Raw genomic sequence first — 19,120 nt, forward strand, 5'->3', positions numbered from 1 at the left:
ACGCGCACCTCCCCCACGGGGTGGCAAAAGAAAAAAAAACAACAAAAAAATTCAAACACACACACCCACACTAATATATACCTGGTGACTGGCCCCCGAAAAAGCCGTACCATAAAATAAGTGCTTCGAAGATTTCAACCGCTGCCTTATAATTATAAAGACAAGCTCAAAACATGCAAAAACACTTATCTGCGCAGTCGATCCGGAGCGCTCAAAAAACACGTCCATCCACCTTGACAGCCCGAACTGAGAGCCATTGCTGACGATGGTAGCGCCGCCACGCGGGCACTCAAGAAAACGAAAACTCGTTGACATTTTTTGCGCCATGGCAACGTACCCTCTCCCCGTAGAGTGGGCTCACTACCCATTATTCTAGAACACTATAGCCTAACTGCCGCTGTGCTGCGGAGAAGCCAGACGTGCGCTCTCGAAGCACTCGTATTCTTGTCCGGGAAATTCGGTATATCCGTTGTGCGCTCGAGTTTGTTCGCTAAAAACGTCAAAATACACATAACTCTTTATGCTCTCTGTCGGTAGTTCGACATAGCCAATAATTTGTTATATCTATATTCGTTATATCGAGGTTTGACTTTGTGGGAATTGAGGCTGGCCTGCTGACTTTGCGCGGGCTTTGCCGCTTTTTCTGCCTTCTCATTATCCGACATGACTGCCCTCCTCCACTGTCTACCGCGTTGAGAGAGCGAGTAATGACGTTTAACCCCTCTCACCCGGAAGCGAATGCCGACTGTGGCGCCACGCGCGGAGTCTCCCGTGAGGTTTTGCGCGCGTGCGTCGGGAGTGAAGCAATACTTTTTTGCAGACTTGTTAGTTCATACTTGAAAAAATTGAATTGCTGCACAAACTTGAAGAAAAAAACAAGAGAGACAGGAAAGAGCGCAGACTACCAACTGTTTATTCTCGTTTTTGGAAGCCAATATATACGCATGCTATGCTGCGCTTGCACGATGCGCACAAAACCAAAGATGCCACAAACAAAGCCGACCGAAAACAAATCAAACCAAAATTGACTGCCATCACAATGACAAAAGTGAAAAATGGCAAAATACAAAAGTGATACCCATCACGATCTAAACTGCGTAATCCCCAGGTGCGCGCTCATCTGTTTTTATTTATCTTTTATTATTTATCCTTTATTATTTATCTTTTATATTTATTATTTTTATTATTTATTATTTATTTTTTATTATTATTTTATTATATTATTTATTATTAGTTTAATCTTTTATTATTTATTGCACCAAGCATCAACAAAGGCATGAAAGAATGAAAACGTACTCTAGACATTTTTGTTTAAAAACCCTAAAAATAGCGCTTAACACCAAATAAAACAATAAATTAACATTTTATATTCACTCCAAGCAGCCCTAATATAGAAACACGAAGAAGCAGTACGCCGAGAGAATCAAAAACTATACTAACATAAAACCTTAAAAAACATTACGTAGCGTCACATGGGAAATAAAACATGAACACTAATGAACGAAACAAAAGAAGAGGAATGGAAGAGAACACACTGCAAGGCGTTAGCGACAACATTACACATGACCATGTAGGAAGACCATTTCCCTGCCCGAAAGTGAAATTGAAGGCATGCTTATGCACTTGTCATTATATTGCCTGATAAAGTACGCTTCTATTATCTCTCTTTCGGTCTTTTCACGTGCCTTAGCCATGACTGACGCATTCTCGAACCGGGGGGTGCAACCGCATTTCCTACAGTGGAAATCTAAATGACCTCCATTTTTTCCTTTTACGGCCAGACTGTGCTCACGCAAGCGTTCGTTGAGGCAACGCCCCGTCTGCCCTATGTACACCCTCTCACACGACAAAGAGATCAGATATACAACAGCAAATACACACCTAATGAACACGTTCGCATGCTTTTTTGTGCATTTTGCCTTCTTCTGTTTAGTCATCAACGAGCAGATCTGTCGTAACTTTGTAGGCGCTGAAAACAGTACATCCACACCATACCTATTAGCCACCTTTTTTACATTATGGGAAACACCATGTAAGTAAGGCATAACATGAATAGCCTTTTTCTTGCAAACGGTATTCTAAAACTGCCTTATCATTGGCGTCCCCTACATAGCATAACTGATGCACATTTACCGTTGTAAATGCGTCATAATAAAATGGCAGTGTCTATTCTGCCGGCGCCGGCCGAATATTTTTTTCATTATTCTGCCGGCGGTTGCCCCTCATTGGCTGCTCAAAGTCACAGTGACAAAGCGATCGCCGACGGCAATTACGGCGTCGCTGACCTATTGTGATTGGGGCCGATCAGAAGTCCCTTGTGGCGGTTCCGACATCTTTAAACGGGTTTAACAACACACTTGCAAGGTGCATAAACTATCGGTATAGTGAATACTGGACGCGGCAACAGAAATGCAGAACAGCGAACCGAGATGCACTGCGGCTTGGCGCTAAATGAACGAGAAACTCCTTATTTTGCTGTCCGATGTCATGTGACATTGAGCAGCCAATGAGGGGCGACCACCGGCAGAATAATTAAAAAAATATTCGGCCGGCGCCGGCAGAATCGTCATCATCATCAGCCTGCCTACGTCCACTGCAGGACAAAGGCCTCTCCCATGTTCCGCCAGTTAACCCAGTCCTGTGCTTGCTGCTGCCAATTTATACCCGCAAACTTCTTAATCTCATCTGCCCACCTAACCTTCTGTCTCCCCCTAACCCGCTTCCCTTCTCTGGGAATCCAGTTAGTTACCCTTAATGACCAGCAGTTATCCTGTCTACACGCTACATGCCCGGCCCATGTCCATTTCCTCTTCTTCATTTCAACTATGATATCCTTAACCCCCGTTTGTCCCCTAATCCACTCTGCTATCTTCTTGTCTCTTAAGGTTACACCTACCATTAGTCTTTCAATTGCTCGCTGCGTCGTCCTCAATTTAAGCTGAACCCTCTCTGTAAGTCTCCAGGTTTCTGCTCCGTAGCTAAGTACCGGCAAGATACAGCTGTTATATACCTTCCTCTTGAGGAATAGTGGCTATCTACCTGTCATAATTTGAGAGTGCTTGCCGAATGTGCTCCACCCCATTCTTATTCTTCTAGTTACTTCAATCTCGTGTTTAGGCTCTGCGGTTATTACCTGCCCTAAGTGACATAGTCTTTTACAACTTCAAGTGCACTATTACCTATCTCGAAGCGCTGCTCCTTTCCGAGGTTGTTGTACATTGCTTTCGTTTTCTGCAGATTAATTTTAAGACCCACCTTTCTGCTCTCCTTGTCTAACTCCGTAATTACGAGTTGCAATTCATCCCCTGAGTTACTCAGCAATGCAATGTCATCGGCGAAGCGCAGGTTACTAAGGTATTCTCCATTAACTCTTATCCCTAACTGTTCGCATTCTAGGCTTCTGAAAACCTCCTGTAAGCACGCGGTAAATAGCATTGGGGAGATTGTGTCCCCCGCCCTTACACCCTTCTTGATTGGTATTCTGTTGCTTTCTTTATGAAGCACTATGGTAGCAGTTGATCTCCTGTAGATTTCTTCCAGAATGTTTATATATACTTCATCTACGCCCTGATTCCGCAGTGTCTGCATGACGGCTGATATTTCTACTGAATCAAACGCCTCCTCGTAATCTATGAAGGCTACGTATAGTGGTTGGTTATACTCTGAGCATTTCTCTATTGCCTGATTGAGAGTATGAATGTGGTCAATTGTTGAGTAGCCTGTTCGAAATCCTGCTTGTTCCTTTGGTTGATTGAATTCTAATGTTTTCTTTACTCTGTTAGCAATTACCTTTGTAAATAGCTTGTATACTACAGAGAGCAAGCTGATCGGCCTGTAATTCTTCAAGTCCTTGTTATCTTCTTTCTTATGTATTAAGATGATGTTAGCGTTCTTTCAAGACTCTGGTACCCTTCCCGTCAGGAGACACCTCGTAAACAGGGTGGCTAGTTTTTCTAACACAATCTGTCCTCCATCTTTCAGCACATCTGATGTTACCTGATTCTCACCAGCAGTTTTGTCTCTTTGCATGCTCTCCAAAGCTTTTCTGACTTCTTCTATCATTACTGGTGGGGTGTCATCTGGGTTACTGCTAGTTCTTATAGTATTAAGGTCGTGGTTGTCTCGGCTACTGTACAGATCTCTGTAAAACTCCTCAGCTATTTTAACTATCCTATCCATATTGGAAGTTATTTTGCCTTCTTTGTCCCTTAGTGCATACATCTGACTTTTGCCTATCCCAAGTTTCCTCTTCACTCCTTTGACGCTTCCTCCGTTTTTCAGAGCGTGTTCAATTCTCTCTATGTCATACCTTCTTAGATCGCATACTTTACGTCTATTAATCAACTTCGAAAGCTCTGCCAGTTCTATTTTGTCTGTTGTACTTGACACTTTGATGATTTGACGCTTCTTAATTAGGTTCTTCGTTTCCTGGGATAGCTTGCCAGTGTCCTGTCTAACTACCCTGCCTCCAACTTCCACTGCACACTCCGTAATGATACTCGTCAGATTATCATTCATTGTATCTACGCTAAGGTTGGTTTCCTCACTAAGAGCTGAGTACCTGTTCTGCAGCGAGACTCTGAATTCCTGTACTTTCCCTCTCAGTGCTAGCTCATTGATTGGCTTCTTGCGTATCAGTTTCTGTCGTTCCTTCTTCAAGTCTAGGTGAATTCGAGACCGTACCATTCTATGGTCACTGCATCGTACCTTGCCAACCACTTCCACATCCCGGACGATTCCTGGGTGTGCAGTCATTATAAAGTCTATTTCGTTCTTATTTTCGCCATTAGGGCTCCTCCATGTCCACTTGCGGTTTTCTCGTTTTCGGTAGAAGGTATTCAAAATCCGCAAATTATTGCATTCTGCGAATTCTACTAATAGCTCTCCTCTGGCGTTTCTAGTGCCGATGCCATAATCTTCTACTGCCTGGTCTCCAGCCTGCTTCTTCCCTACCTTTGCATTAAGTCGCCCATCAATATAGTATACTGTGTTTTTACCTTACTCGTTGCCGATTCCACGTCTTCATAGCAGCTTTCAACTGAAGCGTCATCATGGCTGGATGTAGGCGCGTAAGCCTATACTACCTTCATCTTGTGTCTTTTGTTATGTTTAATTACAATACCTACCACCCTTTCATTAATGCTATAGTATTCTTCTATGTTGCCAGCTATGTTTCTGTGAATTAGGAACCCCACTCCCAGTTCTCTTCTGTCTGCCAGGCCCCGATAGCAAAGGACGTGCCCATTCTGTAGCACAGTATAAGCCTCATCTGTCCTCCTAACCTCGCTGAGCCCTATTATATCCCATTTAACACCCTCTATTCCTCGAATAGTAGAGCTAGACTTCCCTCACTAGATAAGGTTCTAGCGTTAAACGTTGCCAAGTTCAGGATCCAAAGGCGGCGTGTAGTCCAGAGATTCTTAGCACCCTCTGCTGCGTTGCATGTCTGACCGCCGCCATGGTCAGTTGCTTCGCAGCTGCTGGGGACTGAGGGCCGTGAGTTATTTGACGTATGCATGTGGGAGGTAGTGGCCAGATACTGCACCAGGGTGGCCAGTCCTTCTCTGGTGAGGGAGTGCGTTCCCGGCGGTGGTTACCGGTGAGGCCGCACCGCAGGCCTCTTAATGCAGTTCCATCAACACGCGGATTATTTTTTTTTTTGCCGGTTGGGAACTGCGCGGCACCGGGATTTGAACCACGGACCTCTTGCCTGCGAGGCGGATGCTCTAACCACTACGCCATCGCCGCAACCGGATTGTTATATTCTAAATGTAGATTTCAGCGGTGTATCAGTCAAGTTTGTGGTTATTTTTATAATGTTTTAATTAAATGAGATTTCTGCTGATTACCCCCTTAATTAAGGGTCTAGAGAGTACGGAGTTGGGCCTCCGATTAGCCTATGGGGGTCTGTTTATTAACATATTAAGCGGACAAAATTTAAATTCGTTTGTGAGGTGATGTTACCAAATTAATCTTTTTAGTGATTAGACTTAATTTTGGTCATGAAATAGTTCCGGTACTATTACTCCTGTCCTGATGAAACCTGAGCGGCGACAGGTCTACAATTAGGGCTTTGCACTGTATGAGTTAGAAGTTTCCCGGTAGGTTATTAGCAAAGTTAAAAGCAATCGTAAGGGAAAAAAAAAGGTTCAAGACTTTGATCTGACGGGCGTACCTTTCTTCCGAGCAGTGAGCCACCCTCCTCCACTGAGTGAGGGCGAGGGCAGACGCGAGCGCCACACGTTTATTAGCGGTTATCGTTATATTCTTTCTAACTCTGTATCTTCCGGTTACCTTGAGCTATCAAAATTATTTTTACACGGAAAAAACCGGACTGTTGTGGTCTAAAAGAAGATATTAGCTATTTTTCAGTGGCGTTTGTAGCTCCTTTCGAAAATTTGTTTTATTAAAATGAGCTTTTTGCTGATTACCACCTTAATTAAGGGCCTAGAGTGTACGGAATGGGGCCTCCTGGTAGCCTATGGGGTGCGGTTTATTATTATATTAAGCGGACAAAATTTAAAGGCGTTTGCGAGGTCATATTATCAATTTAATCTTTTTAGTGATTAGGCCAAATTTTGATTGCGGAATAACTCAGGAACTATTAAACCTAGCCTGATCAAACTTCAGTAGCGTCAGGTCTATCCTAAGGACTTTCAACTTTATAAGTAAGAAGTTTCCCGGTAGAATATTAACGAAGCTACAAGCGATCGAAAAAAAAACACGTGGTCCGACTGTTGTTTTCAGATTCACACTGTTTTCCGCTCCTAAAATTTAAAATTTTCGTTTGTAATAGCAGTATTTGTAGCGGTTGAACTCCTTGTATCTTCGCGAACAAATAGACACCACTCTGACCCTCCTAAAACCAAAATTGCTAAAGTTCGATACCGAGCTAGTAAGCGCAGCGTTGCGCGTCGCCCTCACGGAATACGTGTGTCGGCAAGTCATTCAAATTGAATGACTAATGTATTACCATGAGATGGTCTGGCGAGAGTGCTGGTCCTTGCAAGCCGGCGAACAGCTCTTCGATGGAGATGTCCTTGTGTGCCTTGAATTCAATGCGTTGATCTTCCTCTAGCCGAACGTGTTCGCCGAACTCGTACAAATCTCGCTTACAAACGCCGGTAGCGCCCGCACGTTCCTCGACATTCTTCCCACCATCCTGCATCGTAACTTCCATGTGGTGCATTCTGCAGGTGTGATGAAACCGCTTGGCACAAGCTGTGGGGTTTCAATAAACCAGAGTTTTACACAAAGAAAGCATTGAATTCCCCTGTGCCGGTACTGATCACAAGCGCATGGCAATGTGCTTCCACACGTGAGCCGTGACCGCGCTGCCACAGAACGATGGATGGATATGGCTGTACCCTTTAGATCGGGCGGTGGCTAGCGCCACCAAGCCGTTATACTTAATAAACTCAAAACTATAGTTATTTATTTTTTCCTTAAAAAGGGAGTTTGAGGATTCGTACTTTGCAGTGAGGAGTTTAATTTTCACTCGTGCCTTGACTTTAGCCACCAATCAGATAAGCTCCTTCTAGTTAGGTCTACTTGCTTAAAGTCTATTTTGCCCACCCGGTCCCTAAACCCCAGTGCTTTGAAAAACTCTGCGCCATCATCCTGAACTATAGGGTGAAGCCCTTTACAGAACATTATCAAGTGCTCGGCAGTTTCTTCTTCCTCTCCACACGCACTGCATACTGTGTCTACCCCTTCGTATTTGGCCCGATATGTCTTGGTTCGTAGTACTCCCGTCCTTGCCTCAAACAATAGAGAACTACCCCGAGTATTATCATAGATCCTTTCCTTGGCAATTTCCTGCTTAAAAGTTCGATAGATCTCTAGTGCGGACTTCTTAATCAAGCCCATTTTCCCCATGTCAGTCTCTGTTTCCTTCACTTTCTTTTTAACCGATAGTTCTTTTTGGTTTGGCCACCTGCTGTTTTCTAAGTATTTACCAGTCAACTTCCTGGTTCGCTTCCTCCATTTTGTATCGACATTCTTTATGTACAAGTAGCTGAAAACCTTCCTAGCCCAACGCTCCTCCTTCATTTCTCTCAATCGCTTCTCAAATTTTATCTTGCTGCTAGCTTCCCTGCCCTCAAATGATGTCCATCCCATATCACCTTGTACTCCCCGATTTGGTGTATTCCAGTGAGCTCCTAAAGCAAGCCTACCTATTCCACGTTGCTTAATTTCTAATCTTGCTTGAGCTTCTGATCTCATGCACAAGACCGCATTGTCGAACGTCAGCCCAGGAACCATGACCCCTTTCCATATTCCTCTCACAACATCATACCTATTGTAATTCCACTGTGCCCTATTTTTCATCACTGCTGCATTCCTGTTACCTTTAGTCGTCACGTATATTTCGTGTTCCCTCAGGTACTCGGTCCCAATTGCTTATCCATACGCCTGCAGATATTTGTATTTATCTGTTATCACTAGCCTGACCTCCTGTATTCTAAGCTCACTACCTTTGTTGTCATTGAACATTATGACTGCTGATTTTTCCTTACTGAATCTAAAATCTAACCTATCTTCGTCATTACCGCAGATGTTCATCAATCTACGCAAATCTTCCTTGTTGTTGGCCATCAGCACAATATCATCTGCGTACGTTAATGCTGGTAGTGCCTGATCAATAAGTTTTCCTTGTTTGACTAAAGAGAGGTTGAAGCCCAGTCCGCTTTCCTCTAATTTGGCCTCTAATCCTTGTAGGTACATCATGAATAATAAGAGTGACAGGGGACACCCCTTCCTAAGCCCCCGTTTTACCTCTGCAGGCTTGGATACCTGTTTTTCCCACTTTATAACTACCTTGTTACCTTTATAGATATCCTTTAGGAGAACATGTAGAAGACTACATGTTCCACGCCTAGTGTGTCCAGTATTCTTCATAATTCCTCTTGAACCACGCTATCATACGCTCCCTTGATATCCAAAAATGCTAGCCACCGGGGCCTGTGTTCCTTTTCTCCTATTCCGATGCACTGCGTCAGTTAGAACAGATTGTCTTCCAACCTCCTGTGTTTCCGAAGCCTATTCTGCAGTTTCCCGAGCACCCCCTCATCCTCTACCAATGCCTGCGGTCTTTCCTTTATAATCTGCATCGCCAGCCTGTAGACAACTGATGTCACTGTGATAGGATGGTAGTTGTTTATGTCAGCGTTGTCCCCCTTTCATTTATAGATCATGCTCATCCTGCTAAGTTTCCATCCATCGGGAACTTCCCCATCGATTATTATTTTGCTCACTGCCTCTCTCAAAGCCTGCTTAGACTTCGGACCTAATGTCTTTATCAGCATAATTAGAATGCCATCTGGGCCTGTGGATGTACTACTAGGAACCCTTTTCTCAGCCCTTTCCCACTCTTGTTGGGAAAATGGAGCCATTGCACCACTTGACTCGTCATTGTCTATTGATGTGCATAAAGTACTTCTTTGTTGAAATTTTTCTGTCACCCTTGTTCCTATATATTCAATAGCTTCGTCCCCTTCTAGCCTAGCACCTTGGGCAGTAGTTATAAAACTCTGCTCTAGGCTTGTCTCATTGCTTAGGGAGTTTAGATGGTTCCGAAATTTCGCAGCTGCCTTTCTATCTTCTTTATGTACTTCTGCCAGCCACTGAGCTCCCTTTATTCGAATCTTTTCATTGATCAGAAGGGATGCATCCCTTCTACAGCTTAGAAAGGTTTCCCATTTTCTTTCAACATCATCTGTCGGTTCACCCCGCTGCTTAGCATGTCTGTGTTCCCTAGAGGCTTCCTGACGTTTTGCTATGACTCTCTTAACTTCCTCATCCCACCATCTTTTGGGTTTGTGTCTTCTTTTCCGGGGTGACTTGTCACGCATCTTAGCAAGCTCTAGCTCAAAGAGTCTAATTAGATTCGTGTTTTTCTACACTGTCTTATTATCCTCCGTGATTACTTTTTCAATTTCTTTAGTGGCTATTTCAATTTGCCTTTCTGGATAAAAATTTTCCTGTAGTTGCTCATCTTGTCTCCTTCCCACTTTCACTGATCTTCCAAAACTTAGTTTGATACCTTTGTGATCACTACCCAGACTTCTGGAGCCACCTTCATCTATGTGCATTCCCCTGAGCTTATCATACATCCTATGTGACATCAGTGCATAATCTATCGTCGACTGCAGCGTTCCTACCTCCCATCTTATTTGTCCTTCACACTTCTCGGTACTGTTGCAAATGATCAAATCAAGCCTTTCACACATATCTATGATCATTTTGCCTGTCGGGTCAGGTCGGTATACCCATCTATAACTTCTATGTGCGCATTCATGTCCCCTAGTATAATTATATCGCACTCTCTTCCAAACTCCTGAATGTCCTTTGATCTGCACTCTACCAGTGCCTGGTTTTCCTCTCTGGCCTTTGCTCCCGTCCACAAGTACACGAAACTAAGGAGTGTCATTTGACCTGCCACTTTCCCTTTTAGCCATAAATGTTCCTTGCACTCCTGCTTCACCCTTTGCCAGTCTGTACTTTTATGAATGAATGCCCCGATACCACCCCCCTTTCTGCTGCCTTCTGTACTATTACAATATTCCCATGCGTAGTCAGGATTCTTCTGAGGTTGTTCCATGTCCCTGAGATGTGTTTCAACAAAACCGTATACCATCAGCCTCTCTTCCCTTAGCTGTTCTTCTATCTCTTCCCACTTCAGCCTGTTCCTACCACCCTGCATGTTAATATACCCTATGTCTGAATGGGCTCGGCGCTCGTGGCTACGTCTATTTATGCCCCGGACTCTACCTATCTTAGATATTGGTGCCACTTTGGAATCGTATCTGTCCATACCACCTGTTGAAGAGCCTCCCTGGTTGTTTTCCTCGTTACTAGCTATCCTGCACCCCGAAGGGCTCGCTTGCCCCCCAAAAAAGCTACTGCGCATCCTGCAAGTCGCCAACCCACCTCATGACCTAGCCGCCCATCGAAGTGAATTCTGTCTTGTTGAAAACCACCCTACCTATGCACCTCTCTGTTTATTTCTACCACCTCAAAGCCTTTCTCTCGACTCATCCGCCATATCTCGTGGTTTGCGTTGACAACCGCTCTTTGCAGGTTGCTATCACACACCGGTACCTCCGGTATCGTGCATATCACTACCTGTACCCAAGGAGAAGTGGCGCGCAAGTCATCGACGCCATTCGCCAGGGTAGTTGCTAGTCCTGCTGTATCTTCATTTAAGACTTCGGTACGGATGTGAGCGCCTCTAGCTGTCGCACTTTCTAAATACGCCGACGCACGGCTGGCTTGTCGCGAGCAGACGACATCGTCCTGACCGCGCGTTGTCACCGCTCCTACGTGCAGACGACGACATTGAAGTGGTTTCTTCATCTCTGTAGGGAGATAGCAAACTGCTAAATCAAGTAGAGTGCACTTTCTTTAAAGTAGTTTTTTTGCTGGGAATGAAGCTTTACATGAAAGGCGGTAATTTCTTCTTGATGTGACCGAGGAGCGGGGTACAAACTTTCACCCAGGCGCTGAGGGAAAAACTTTTGCGACGCCCCTTGCGTAAAATACGCAATTCCTTTACATATTCACAGCTCTGACCAAACTAGGCGTGCACGCGTGCCTTTACATCACAGAGTACAGGACCAGGCGAAGTTCAGAACGCCCCCAGCCTTGTTGTCCATTGCTCCAGAGCACACGCGACACTTCTTTTACATCCCACGGTCTATGCGTTTGTGCCTGTTGCGTTTCTGCTGAACGGGAAGTGTGTTTGGACGATACGCCGATGAGCATCTCTTGCATGCCCAATCCATGCAGTGCCAGTCATAGCAGTCTGCTAATTGTAGCATATCTTTGCGACAGTTTTTCGCCGTCTCTTACTGCAACGCCTTTCGTTATTGCGGAGCCGTCACTGCATCTAATTTAGGCTGCAGTGCGGTGCCGTTGTGTACCCGGCTGTTCATTTGTCACCCATAAAACCAACCGGGAGTTCCTCTTAAGAAGTGCCAGGCGTGATCCATTTGCGTGATAAGTGGCTGCCATAGTAGTCTGCTAATTGTAGCATATTGTTACGGAGGTTACAAACACACAGAAGAGAGGAACGAGTGTATTTGCAATATTTACAGGTACGTGTGACACCCCAGGGCTGCTAGCATCTCGTGCGCAGAGTCCGCTTCTTCTTCATCGATTCACTGCCTCGAGCTCCACTCTCTCTCTCTCTACAGAAGAAGAACATACAAAATTTCTATCAGGTGGACAGCAAGATTGTGATACAACTTTTTATTTAAAACTATAGGCATTGCTTCCAGGTAATGCACAATTGAAAAGTACAGAGTGGATATTTGGCGATGTAGTCTTTTAAATACAGAATCAAAGATTTGCACTGCACTGCATTCACAAGGATCAAAGCACATGCAAACAGTCGAAAACACCAAAAAAAAGAAGGGCTAACTTGATCAACAAGTTTCACTACAGCTCACGTCGTCGATGGCGGCACAGACTCTGAAGGTAAGAGTCTTTGCACCAATGCACACCAGATGAACAGCATAAACTTGCATCTGGAGAGTAGTGACATGCCCAAATGTAACAAAGCTTGAGAAGCTCACTTCAAAAGGTATGTACACGTGCAAAGCAAGCCCACAATTCATCATTCATACCGACTTCATAAAGGACTAATCAAAGTGGCAAAGCACCAAAATACCTGAATGGAAAATAGAAAGTAAAAGCATCCGTTGCATATAATTTCTCAAAAATGCAGCACATAGAATTCCTGCACACCTGGCCTGTACACATTCCACACAGTACAAACTTCCAATTGAAAAAATAGCCCAATGCCACATGCATCACCAAACACTGACATGCCAAATCCACATCTTGGTTTACTTTTTCCCACTTATTCTGAATTTCGGCCTCGCACAACAAAACGGCTGAGGAACAAACTGATTAAACAGTGCAGGCAGAATCGCTAACGCACAACCAGCCGCAATGTTTGCGCATCAACAGAGAGAGAAAGTAAAAAGAAAACAGGAACTGCATAGAGAATTGAGCGAGGCATGCCCAGTAGGCACGACATAAGTCATCAGCCATGATACTCTATCGCTACATCAAGCCGAAGCAATTATCGTGGGAGCACAGCAGCAATACGCAAAACCCATTTCCAGCTTTACCTCTAACTGCTAGAAAAGTTCAACAAAGTACAGTCACTGCCATGACAACAACGTGCATCCTAAGAAATACCAGTAGCTAAGACAATTACACTACCAGAAAATACTAGTTTTTTTCTCTGATTTAAGGGGAATAATTAGCTGATGCAAGATCCGATACCACTGGCCATTGCTATGAAATGTCTGCTCTTATGCGTCCTTGTAATAGGCCTCTTCCAGAGATGCACAATTACACATCTCCTGCATTTGTCACCATTTATTGTTTTACACATGTTTGCACAGACTCACACAGGTGACTGCTTGTTTGCTCTACACATTACACAGCCTATTCAGCCATACTCATTCACAATAACGAGATCATTGCCAAGTTCATTTACTAGTTCAAACTTATATTTTGATCTCCACTTGACATTACATTAATGCTCTGCCTAAATAAGACCTCTGACATAGCAACCGGTAAGAAGTCACAGTACAAAGCCTCTTTAAGTAACAAGAACTGAGAAGCACTAAATTCTGTCGTTAATACATGAATGTTAACCGGTAGTAGACTAGCTGAAAGATGGGAAAGGTCATTCAAGAAATTGATAATACAATGTAAGTGAGGATGTGTACAATCAAAGGAACTTTAGAAGAAAAAAAAAACTTTAAGCTGGAGTATATACATCGTCTATCGCATTTGTACTAGTCTGTAAAACATGGTGCAGCCCACACAATTCCACACTGCACAAAATGCTAGTAGCCTATATTTTCAAGCAAGCTGGCGATCAAAGGTTACAAGATTTCTCGAAGCCTTCTTATTGTCAGATGAAAAAAATAAAAAAATGTCTCTGCATTAAAGAAGCACTATGACAGTAACTGTGTGTAGATATATCAGCGGAAATATGCCACAAGCGTTTCTAGCTGCACTAGAACACCTGAATTATTAATGTTTCATTTTTTCACATTGTCAACATCACCTACACACTTCCAGCATTAGAGATTTAATACTGGAAGTTATTTTGCACAGACATTCTGGAGGTTTCACCATAAACCACGCAGATTTTAAAATAAATCTTAAAAATCAAAGTTATTAACCGGTATGGACAAGCACAGCTGATGCAATTTAATGCAAATAACAACATTTTAGATACATTGCGATTGGTAACCTGGCTCAACATATTCACCACTCATGGCAGATGAACGCCTAATAACAGAGAGTGTTAAGGTAAATAAGTTGAAAGTCTTAAGGCAACGAAGCTCAACCGATCAAATGTTACTTTCCGGAAGTCTAATGGGTGCTTTCATTCGCAAAAGGAAAAATGATAAGGTACTTGAAGCGGCCAATGTTACGCGCACATGTTTCATTCTTAGCAGCACAGTTGATATGTTACCGAGAAACTAAGTCGGGATAACGACTGAGAAGGTAATGGAAACAGAATCTTGATTCTTAAACTCGAAGCTCAAGTGTGCAAGCTTTTAAGCATCTTCCTTCACTATTTCGAAACATTGAATTAAAATGGCAAATGACAACCAACTATAATTGCATACAAGGTTGGGTTAACTACAATTTTCAAATAACTTAATTATATAAGGAATTAGAAAGGCTTGGTTACCTGGCATAGCAGTTCCGACAGTACACTGTTTTAGCAGAAAAGTAACAGCAGAAGCTCTTCCACATTGGCGAAATAGAGCTGATCAATGTAGCAACTGTCAACGCAAACACTAATATTTTCTTCTGCAGCTTCTTTTGCTACGTTCTTAATGCTGTGAAATGTCACAATCTTGAATAAGGATTGTCTTGGTTCAAAGTGCCCCAAAATGAAATTCAAGTCTTGAAATGCCTTCAAATGGCACTGCATCTGAGATCTGCATATTTAACAAAAATTTTCAGTAAGATTCGCATTTGGGTGTATGTTGGTACGGTTTTGATGGTAAAATAAAGGTAACCCCAAAACACCGACAAGACACCACAAGCATTCGTGCAGTGTCGTCCAACTCGTGGTTCTTTCATGCCATGTTCATTTCACCACAAAGACTCTGTTTACATAAATACGAAACTACACAACTACATTGTGGATTAAATCATGGCTTTCATGGCTACAGTAATACCGGCGTCACATGGATACTTTTAATCACGATCAGTGTCGATCTGGATTAACCTTGATCTAGATTAGGCACTGTTACACGGTCACTTTTAATCCCGATCAGGTGTAACCGGGATCAAGACTATCGCAATCCGCGATCTGCCTGGGAGATCACGATTTTGCTGTCATCTGTACACCCTAGATGAGCTTGTTGAAAGCACAATAAACAAGAAAATCGAGCATAGTTCAATAAAGACGCTTCAAAACAGCTAGATTTTTATAAAAAGCAAGGTCTAAGCTGTTCGAATTGGAACAATATCTGAAGTATTGCATCTTTTAGGATTCGCATTGACCGCATGTAGTTACTGGAGAAGCAGACGATAAGCAAACAACAAGCAGTCGACCATTGCCTTCAGTGCTTAGTTCCAACTCTCACTCTGTTGGAGCTGTTGAAGCACCTAGAAGCAAACTGATAATGAGTGTCGCAAGCCTTTCGACTATGTCGCAACGTATGCACATTTCGTGGTCGAATGAAGAGATCTTTACAGTAAATGACTGCTAGCAAGAGCGATTGGAACAGACTTGAGGTGCCAGAAGTGAAACACTGGCGCGTACAACGAGATTGACGCTTCGCTGCGACTGCACGGCTACGAGCGGGGGCTATCAGAAATAAAAGCAAAGGCTAAGAATATCACACAGCAATCTCACACAGGTAAGTGCTAGGAAAACTTTATCAAATGATGGATTTATGAAATGACTATCGTAGTGGCATGCAAAGTTTTTGATGTTCGAGCGGGTCTTGCACAAATAACATTGCTGATGAAGGGCTTGTCAGTGGGATGTTTTACAACACGCAAACGCCACCTGGGGCATTCCTCCGACCCAAGCTCGAACCAGATTAGCTTGGGCTGTGTAGCAGCGGTCATAAAGTTAATCGCGATCAAGAAAACTGATCTGGATCCCCCTGATTGAGATTAAAAGTACCCGTGTGACACCAATATAAAACTTCAGATAGGTATAATGTAATCATCACATATGCCATATTACAAGAAGCATAAAAATAAATGTGCGAAGCAATTGAACTTGTCTTATTTGTGTATCATGGTAGAAACAATGCAATTTTTCAGGCTTGCTTATGCACGTTTAGGAATGGAATTGAGATGAAAGATTGCCAGTCAATCCCCAGCCTGCTACGAAACTGTAAATATTAGGGAAAGGCTGCCAGGCTGGTAGAATCCTAGTGCAAGACAGTAGCCATTCATGCCATTTACCAAGTACACTGGCATCTTACATCATGTCAGTGAAGGCCATAAAACATCTTAATGATCCTAAATAGAAAAACTACTAGCAACATTACCGCACCTCAGTGTGCAAAATGCAAGCGAAGAAAAGTGCTCAAAACCATTCCATCAAATCACTCATTGAAAGCTTCTTTCATGCGATTTTGTCCTCAAAATTTGAGGCCGTAATAACCACAGCACTGGAGTAGCGACATAATTCCGACTATGTTACTTTAAAGCACCTTGTGGGAAAATCTAAGAAACAGGCGTAATCCACAACCAGGACAGTCATTTCCGTTTATACTGGCAAGATGAAATACTTTTTTCTGAATTTCATTATAAAATATTTTGATATCCCAGGCTTATTAAAGAAAAAATTAATGTCAACGTGTCACTTTTGAATATTGAATGAAAGCACCAAAACCTGAGGTCACAGCCTCCAATGTGCCTCTTGTAATTTCGCTCATTTTTTCACTGAAGGATAAGTTCCTGGCTCCCTTAAAACACACCATTCTCATCAATGAAGAAACATGTAGGTCTCAGCAGATTTTGTCAAAAGAATGTCACGAAGAAATGCAGCAACTTCAAGGGGGCAACACAGTCAATTTCTTTTTTGCATGTTGCCTGCATTCTCACCTTCCAAGTGTTGTTTCGTGGCAAAAGAGGTTTCTTCAACTGTAGAGAGGCAATTCACTAGTATAATTTTAATAACTTTTCTCATAAGTGCACCTTTAGTTTTAACCAACAAGCCTCAACACAACTCCAACATACCGTCACGGGAGTCTTGATTATTTATAATCTCACATGAAGTGACACACGAGCAGTCATCACCACATGTCAGCAAAATGAGTGGGGCTCACTCAATAATAGTTTTTCACTCACTGGTACTCACTCCTCGAAATTCGGCTGAAGTGGACTCGCTTGCATTCAGACTCCGGAAACTTTTCCTCAAGCACGCTCACTTGGACTCGGAATCACTAAAACTTTCCTCAAACGGAGTGGTCCGAACTCAGATTCACAAAAATTTTGTCTAGCCACACTCGCTCACACTCGTGAATGTTTTCGTCAAACAGATTCACTCGAACTCAGGCTCGCAGCTCAATCAGTCTGAGTGATTCGAATCATGAGCGAGTTTGCAGGGATGTGGTTATCACGCTTGAAGTTGAAGCATCATTATTACCAGAGATGTCTAGCTGGCCAGTTGGAGATATCACGCTTGTGTTTCTTTTGCATAGATCTGATCATGTACTGTATATTTTTTTTTCATCTGTCTACAAGTGCAGGGTTATAAAAATATGGAGTATAAAAAAGTACTTTCATACTTTGTTCCAGCAATGTGCGACTAAGTGAATTCCTCTAACATATCATCCCAGTAGTTATACTCAAAGAAATCGCAGGCCTGCACAGATGTTACATCTTGATTTTCATCTTTAATACAAGCAAAAAGCAAAAACTAAATGCTCATTGCCATGTACCACAACTTATGTAATAAAAAACTATAACAAACGAAGATAAGTAAACCTAAAAGTTGTTGACAGAAAATATCCCCTATGTTTCATTTCAAACTGCTCTTTATTGATTCCAATTGCATACTTGAAGGTGCGTTACGAACAGAAAATCTTACTGGTGTGTCACAATGCAGTAAAATTAAAAATATGAACATTTCCCAGGTCGATTTACAGATGCAATACACCAGTAGTGCTTCGATTTGCAGTTGCACAAGCACCAGTCAATTACTAAACTAACTACTTGACTGGTAGATGCTTAATGTCCCGTGAAAAGTCTTGTTTTGTTCATAAGTAAATGTCAGACAAAACAAAATAATTTACGGGTCCAGTTACAAACAAAATACACATTCCTTGAGTCATTGAATAGATTTGCCACTCTTGTTTCAGGACAGTCACAGAAACAATCACCTGTAACCCGCCCACACTAACAGATTCCAAGCATCCAATATCGAAGCACAACTTACAGTACCTATGAATACACCCCAAAGTAATAAAAATGTGCAAGATGTCATTCAAGTGCTTTGCTTCATACTCCTAAAGACTATCACTGAAATGGTCAGAATTTGCAATATGAAAGTTATTCCGAATTTTCAGAAAATCAGACCACTTCTGCTAACTTAACAAGCACCGTCACAGGAAACAAACAACACTTTCTGATTTGCAAAAACAAATTTGGCAACTACAGACTTAAAAAATTTAGCAGACAGAACAAAAGTCGAAATTGATATGACGAGTGCATTGTGATCAAGACTCAAGTCGAATAGCAAGAAAAATTGTGGAAGATAGTCATCCACTAGTTGCAAACAAAAGTGGCTTATGGAAATCACGCAAAACAGCTTTGCGAACCCCGCCGACAAACAATCAAAAACAGAGTAGCAACAACAACAGAACAGCGATGAAAGCAAAGATTTGGAATATATGTCCCTCTTGAATCATGCTACGAAAAAAAAACAGTTTGAGTGACTGATTTCTGCTGAATTCTGCAGTTCACGTGTCGCAAATTATCCATAGTTAACAGCTCGATCCTGGCCTTCCGACTCGTCTTGCCTAGGTCTGTGGAAAGTAGACTATTTGTGCAAACAGCAAAACTTTTTGTGCTGTTTGTTCCCTGCAAAGGTAACAAACAACAGCCA

General features: G+C 42.7%; 1 protein-coding gene across 8 annotated transcripts in view; it reads left to right on the plus strand.

Annotated features, from left to right (window-relative positions):
* The window catches only part of LOC119172939 (uncharacterized), a 1,216,589-nt gene that overhangs the window by 197,598 nt on the left and 999,871 nt on the right, over positions 1-19,120 (plus strand). The window lies entirely within an intron of this gene.

This window comes from Rhipicephalus microplus, chromosome 4 (assembly GCF_043290135.1).
Source record: "Rhipicephalus microplus isolate Deutch F79 chromosome 4, USDA_Rmic, whole genome shotgun sequence".
In the NCBI taxonomy this organism is placed as follows: Eukaryota; Metazoa; Arthropoda; class Arachnida; order Ixodida; family Ixodidae; genus Rhipicephalus; species Rhipicephalus microplus.